This window comes from Oncorhynchus keta, chromosome 28 (assembly GCF_023373465.1).
Source record: "Oncorhynchus keta strain PuntledgeMale-10-30-2019 chromosome 28, Oket_V2, whole genome shotgun sequence".
Classification (NCBI taxonomy): Eukaryota; Metazoa; Chordata; class Actinopteri; order Salmoniformes; family Salmonidae; genus Oncorhynchus; species Oncorhynchus keta.
Window position 1 is genome coordinate 32031983 of NC_068448.1, and position 7718 is coordinate 32039700.

Here is a 7718-nt window from a genome sequence, read left to right on the forward strand (position 1 = left end):
AACTGCTTTGCTTTATCTTGGCCAGGTCGCAGTTGCAAATGATAACTTGTTCTCAACTAGCCTACTTGGTTAAATAAAGGTTAAATAAACTTTAAAAAATAAGCAAAGAGAAATGATAATCCATTATTACTTTAAGATATGAAGGCCAGTCAATATGGAGCATTTCAAGAACTTTGAAGTTTCTTCAAGTGCAGTCGCAAAAACCATCAAGCGCTATGATGAAACTGGCTCTCATGAGGACCGCCACAGGAAAGGAAGACCCAGAGTTACCTCTGCTGCTGAGGATAGGTTTATTAGAGTTAACTGCATCTCCGATTGCAGCCCAAATAAATGCTTCAGAGTTCAAGTAACGGACACACCTCAACATCAACTGTTCAGAAGAGACCTCATGAATCAGGCCTTCATGGTCAAATTGCTGCAAAGGAACCACTACTAAAGGACACCAATAAGAAGAGACTTGCTTGGGCCAAGAAACATGAGCAATGGACATTAGACCGGTGGAAATCTGACCTTTGGTCTGCGTCTTTGTCAGACGCAGAGTATGTGAAAGGATTATCTCTGCATGTATCGTAACCACCGTGAAGCATGGAGGAGGTGGTGTGGTGGTGCTTTGCTGGTGACATTGCCGTGATTTATTTAGAATTCAAAGCACACTTAACCAGCATGATTATCACAGCATTCTGCAGTGATAACCCATCACATCTGGTTAGCGCTTAGTGGGACTATAATTTGTTTTTCAACAGGACAATGACCCAACACACCTCCAGGCTGTGTAAGGGCTATTTGACCAAGAAGGAGAATGATGGAGTGCTGCATCAGATGACCTGGCCTCCACAATCACCCGACATCAACCCAGTTGAGATGGTTTGGGATGTTGGACCGCAGAGTCAAGGAAAAGCAGCTCAGCATATGTGGAAACTCCTTCAAGATGGTTGAGAGAATGCCAAAAGTGTGCAAAGCTGTCATCAAGGAAAAGGGTGACTACTTTGAAGACGATAAAATATAAAATCTATTTAGATTTGTTTAGCACTTTTTTGGTGACTACATGATTCCATATGTGTTATTTCATAGTTTTGATGTCTTCACTATTATTCTACAATGTAGACACAGTACAAATAAAGAAAACCCCTTGAATGAGTAGGTCAGTCCAAACTTTTGACTGGTACTGTATATACAGGCTTTCCAAATACAAATTATACAGCAAAAGGTTCCTTGATTTGGACAATTTCACCATTTGCATTCACTGAATAACATGTATATAGTGTAGGAACTATGAACTTTTCTTAGAAAGCGTCATGATTGCACTGATTATAAGTACACAACAATGATTCTCCTTTTCTACCACAGAAGCAGTTTGGGACAGAACAGCAGGAACAGGTCCTATTCTGTGGCACACTCAGGCATTGTGCCATCCAGTTCTAGACTGATTGAGGGTGGTATTTAAAAGCACAATGGGGACTCAGACACAACAATGCTTCTCTCCTACTATGTAAGACGGGCAGGAAAGCTGTGTGTCAAACTGTAAAAATAATTATGCAAATAAGGACAGTCTGAGCAGGTTATCATTACAGAACAGAACATATGGCAATTATCACAATGCGCTGACAGTGTTACAGTAAAAGGTGCAATCTGTAACTGTTGTTGACAAATATTGCAATTGACTGAGTAAAAATAGCAGCGAGTGGCATTGATTGTGCTTACATAATGTAGTAGGAACATTGTCAATAGAAAACAATGGCCGCATCCGAATACCCATACTAGCGTACTACATACTTAAACTGCATGCTATGTACTCATCATTGCATACTATTTAGCACGAACCGTTTAGTAAAACGTATGCAGTATGCTACAGCCGCAATGCAGCTGGCCGAGTAGGTGGGGCGGGGCTCAGTGCGGGTGGATTTGATCAAATTCAACAGACATGCGTCACATTAACCAGCCTGATAATGGCTCATTTTCAATTGGATTATTATGTTTTACTCTGAATAGAATAGGAATGGATTTATAGGCCTACTCATCCTGGTTATAGGCAGACTATCACATTGGACCTAAACCTTAGCCCATAGGGCCCATCTATCCTATTTAAAAAGGGCTGAAGATAGAAACCGATCATTTGGTTCCATTTCAACACAATTATTAGTGAAACCAAAGTGCTGTAACATATATAAATGCAATCAAATAGCCTAGTACACACACCAAAACTTTTCAAATGTTCAAATCAAAAGGCTACTGCACAGAAAAAAAGTGGACAGTTCGGTGCATCGCACATTCAGAACTGCTGGACTGGCTGTTTGAGAAGATTTGAATCTGAAGTAAACACCAACATAGCGACTGTAGGTCAAAGCTGTGTGCTGGAAAACCTTGGTAGACATGGAGAAATAGGCATTGTTGTGCTCATGTGAATTTGCTTTTTTTCCCCGGCTTCAGACCAATACCTATTCTCACTTAAAAAGTTTTTGGGTTTATAATAAACTAAAGCACTCATCATTGGGAACGAGATCATATAATAAGGCTTGATCCATAATTTAGATGGTTAAATAGGTCGCGTAGCCTTACTAAACTAAAACAATCTATGTATTCAAATCAAAACGCCTGATTAACATGACTTCAGTAAGACAGCCAGAGTCCCCGGACCAGACACATTCACAAATAAAAAAGATGGTTTAGTATTTAGTTAAAAATCTCTGACGAAGGCTAAGATGAGAAAACACAAGCCTACTTTGGTTTGTGCCACTCATAGGAACTTCAAAAGTAGAGCAGTGCAGGCTGTGCATGAAGGTCAGAGATCATTGGACATTGTTTTTGATCGGATCATTACTGAGCCTGGCTGGGATAAAGATTAAATCACCCACAGCAGTGCTCTGAAACAGAAAATTAAGGATTTCATGTTACAAGTACATCAGCTGAAAGGTCATTTTCCTGTAAAAACCTACCTATGCAATAGTCGTAGACGAGAGAGACTCGAAACTGTAAATGGAAAGGTGTGTGCTGCATAGACGTAAGTCCAGTGGAGTAGACTACTGTATGGCAGAGTCATTTACCAATTTGTCAGCATGAAAGAGAGGATGGTGGCATTCCTCTCCAAGTAGGGTGAGTAAACATGATTTTCTCTTTGCACGCACACACACACTGATTGATTGGACTGAATTGTTTTTGGTGTTTTAACATTTCTATTGTATTAGGCTGGGCATGTAGTTAATGTTTGTGTTGTCATCTTCACTGTAAGATGATCCATTTCTGTCTGCGTACCATGATATTCATTGTTTTAGCTCGGTTTGTTTCATGTTTGCTTCCATCTTCGCCACAAGATGGTAATACTTAACTATTTATCTAGCCTGAACTGTTGGCATATATTCTCCACATTTCTTCTAAATTGCACATATTATTTTTATGAGTCAGTGTGAATGTGCTCGTTGAGATGCTGCCTCTGCCAGAGAAGTGCTGTCCAACTGCTGGTGCTGATAGCGGTAGGCCACGCTCTCCAGTAACTCTCCATGGTTCTGAATATATATTTACAGTGCACTGTTTTTATGCACATCTTGGGGATACCACAGGTTAACATGAGTATTCTGGTGGCTTCTCTATAGTTAGCCTACAACATCTCAAAGTAGAAGGGCATTGCGGTTACATTTCCCATAGGCTATTTTAATCTTGCTGCTTCAGAAACATTTTAGTACTGACATTATTACAACTTGAGCAAACAGGTGGGGAAATTAACTTTCCCAAATAACTAACTTGCATTTGACCGTGCTGTGTAGGTCATGTAACTGTTTGTTACATACAATATTATCTTTGTGGACTTAAATAGGAGATATATGTTACTCTCCGGTCTTAACTGTGATGATACACAAAAGGTATGAGGTTGATTTATTCCTCCACGGTGTGACGGTTGTCTTTTGGAACTGTTTTTAAATGAGGTAGGTTGTGGCTTATCAGCCTTGTATTGGCTATCACGGTGCCCAATACATGCATTTCTAATGGGTTATAGAGCAAACAACGCAATATCACAACATAGGTTGTAAAAAAATCTATATTCTGCTTGGCTTCCCCATTGATTTTACCGACTCACAGCTACTGGAATGGAAAGAGACAAATGTTACAAAACACCCAAAAGTTGAATTACATTCTGAGATTGTCAAGCCAAGCCTTCGATACTGGGTAGGCCTACAAGGTAGGGAGGAATGTATTTTCTGTTTGTAGAGATTGTCAAGCCAAGCCTTCGATACTGGGTAAGACTACAAGGTAGGGAGGGATGTATGTTCTGTTTGTAGAGATTGTCAAGCCAAGCCTTCGATACTGGGTAGGCCTACAAGGTAGGGAGGAATGTATTTTCTGTTTGTAGAGATTGTCAAGCCAAGCCTTCGATACTGGGTAAGACTACAAGGTAGGGAGGGATGTATGTTCTGTTTGTAGAGATTGTCAAGCCAAGCCTTCGATACTGGGTAAGCCTACAAGGTAGAGAGGAATGTATGTTCTGTTTATCAAGCCAAGCCTTCGATACTGGGTAAGACTAATATAATAATAATATAATAATATATGCCATTTAGCAGACGCTTTTATCCAAAGCGACTTACAGTCATGTGTGCATACATTCTACGTATGGGTGGTCCCGGGAATCGAACCCACTAAGACTACAAGGTAGGGAGGGATGTATGTTCTGTTTGTAGAGATTGTCAAGCCAAGCCTTCGATACTGGGTAGGCCTACAAGGTAGGGAGGGATGTATATTCTGTTTGTAGAGATGGTCAATCCAAGCCTTCGATACTGGGTAAGCCTACAAGGTAGGGAGGGATGTATGTTCTGTTTGTAGAGATTGTCAAGCCAAGCCTTCGATACTGGGTAGGCCTACAAGGTAGGGAGGGATGTATGTTCTGTTTGTAGAGATTGTCAAGCCTTCGATACTGGGTAGGCCTACAAGGTAGGGAGGGATGTATGTTCTGTTTGTAGAGATTGTCAATCCAAGCCTTCGATACTGGGTAAGACTACAAGGTAGGGAGGGATGTATGTTCTGTTTGTAGAGATTGTCAATCCAAGCCTTCGATACTGGGTAAGCCTACAAGGTAGGGAGGGATGTATGTTCTGTTTGTAGAGATTGTCAATCCAAGCCTTCGATACTGGGTAAGACTACAAGGTAGGGAGGGATGTATTTTCTGTTTGTAGAGATTGTCAATCCAAGCCTTCGATACTGGGTAAGACTACAAGGTAGGGAGGGATGTATGTTCTGTTTGTAGAGATTGTCAATCCAAGCCTTCGATACTGGGTAAGACTACAAGGTAGGGAGGGATGTATTTTCTGTTTGTAGAGATTGTCAAGCCTTCGATACTGGGTAAGCCTACAAGGTAGGGAGGAATGTATTTTCTGTTTGTAGAGATTGTCATAGTCTATTTATTGTGGTGTTGAAAACGCAAACTATGATATACTGCCCTTAGTCAGTATACTTTGTTTATTGGTTGTGTGGTGCATTGAAACCTGTTGGTGGAAAACTTGTTGCATATATTTTATAGAATTCTAAATATGGCATCAACATGTAGAACAGCTGACCTCCTTCTAGCTGATCATTGTGTGCAGCCGGCGCTGATCGTAGTGTAATGAAACAGGCAGGGAGAATGAGCTCGTCTGTGCTGGTCGGCGAACCCTCAACCTTCTGGCCTGGAGCCCTGCCTGGCATCGACTGTGCCACAAAAGCATGCTGAAGTGGCAATGTCGATATCCACATTTATAAACACAAGAGTTACTAGAGTTAGAGTTATTGTGGTTGTTGATTCTATGAGGGGGAGGGTGTGCAATTTATTTAGAAGTATATGGGGAGGGTCATGTGAAAATATTTGGAATGTTGGGGAGGGGGTGCATTTTATTATGACACCTTGAGTTGTACCAGCCTTCCCCCACAGTAAATTTCGATCTGTCCCTAATCAGTGCAGAATCTCAAATAGCATTGATCCCTTTCACCATGTACATTTAATGTAACCTCCACTGCAAACCAGGTCATTTGGTTCTGCTATTTGATCAAGAACAGTGACAATATATTCATGTTTTGTATAAATATACCAAATATCTGACATTGTATTCTTATTTGAACTTTGCTCTGCTTTTAAATGGTTTAAAACGCATTGATAGACATGTGACAATTTAACCAGAAATACGACATTGTTTTTCAATTGTAATGTGGATGTGCTTTTAGATGGTGGTTGAAAAGACAGCGATAACACGATGTAAATTCAACTAACTTTTGTCTGTCTTTTTGAGTGGGTGAATAGATGTCTCATTGATCAACGTCTCAACCAAATATTACCCAATTATCAGAGTTGAAATGACGTGGTGTGCCCAGTGGGCCACGATCCATCAAATCTCTATAAAGCAGACAACGACGTGTGTATTTCACACCACGATCATTTTTCACAAGGGATGAAAACCACACGCCCAAGTTTTGTATGGTCAAAGTGCCCTAAGAGTCGCGCGGTTGCCAGAAAACGCACACATCGAATGCGTCTGCGCGTGAAATGTGGACAATGCTCATCACCAAATGTATAATGCATTCACGTTGCAGTTATAGCCTACCCTCGTATCAGAAGTCAAGCATAGCCTATTTGCGGCACACATAAAATGCAGAGATATATTAGCCATTTAAAACATGCATTACACTGTGGGCTATAGCAGCTGAGTGTCACCTGAAACATATGTTCCATTACTAAAGTAACCTAATAAAACACGAACTATAAGAAAAGTAGACAGGAAACAAAAATACAAAAGTTAACAAAACGCACAATACCGTGTTCGACTGCAAGGATATAAACCCAGTCACTGAGATGGTGAGTCCTCTGGACTCCACACTGGAAGAAGACAGTATGCGCCTGACAGAAATATTGTTCCCGTTTTAGTCTTCAGCAAAGCCGACAGTGAGCAAGTCTTGGGCGCCTTTCCATTGGCTCACTATCGCTCGCTCTGCCCTCCTCCCAACTTCGTGCGCAACAGTATCTGAAAGGCGCTCTCGAGTTAATTAATATATAACACATTTGTTGGCCCTCTTCAACATGTACTTTTCTTTATATTATTGTTCGCTCTGCATTGTTGGGAAGAGCCCCTAAGTAAGCATTTCACTCACTACACCTGTTGTTTATGAAGCACGTGACAAATAAAATTGGATTTGATCAGTCTGATACTTCAGGTGCAATTTATAGGCTACTCTCACCTAAACGTTTTCGTTGGTTGGGAATTCCACATCAATGCGCAAAAGTTCGTGGTTTCCTCATAGTTATTGGTGTTACCTTGTAATTTATTTGAAATAGCCAATCAATAACAAATACCATCGTGCATTGTTCTTTCAATCAATGATTGAATCTGTGAGTATATAACCTGAGCTATAGCGTGGGTCAGCCAACGTTGTAGGTTATTGAGTCGCCATGAACATGCACAAACACAATCCATATTGTCATTTCCTTTAGCCTGGGGTGCATTTTGGAATGTCTACACAACCTTGGAGAGCAACAGTGAGCAATTTCCATTCTTAGAATAATAATAAGCTACAACAAATGTATTCCCTGTGGTGATTCTCTGATGCTCAATAACTTCTACTTCAATCATAAATTTTACTAGTTTGAAATCCGTTTGGCACATCTCATTTAAAGTATACATTCACATGAGATTGATGAAAAGATATATAGCAAAATATCCATAATCTCCACTGCCCTCTTGAGGAAGTTAAAACCATGAGGTGGAGAC

General features: G+C 40.6%; 1 protein-coding gene across 50 annotated transcripts in view; it reads right to left on the reverse strand.

Annotated features, from left to right (window-relative positions):
- Positions 1-7054, reverse strand: part of LOC118361031 (kelch domain-containing protein 8B) — a 155984-nt gene extending 148930 nt beyond the window's left edge. For all 50 annotated transcript variants that reach the window (XM_052482783.1, XM_052482773.1, XM_052482803.1 and 47 more), the window contains exon 1: positions 6769-7054. The gene's annotated coding sequence lies outside the window, so the exon portion shown is untranslated. The remainder of the gene's footprint in view (positions 1-6768) is intronic.
- Positions 7055-7718: the final 664 nt, after the last annotated feature.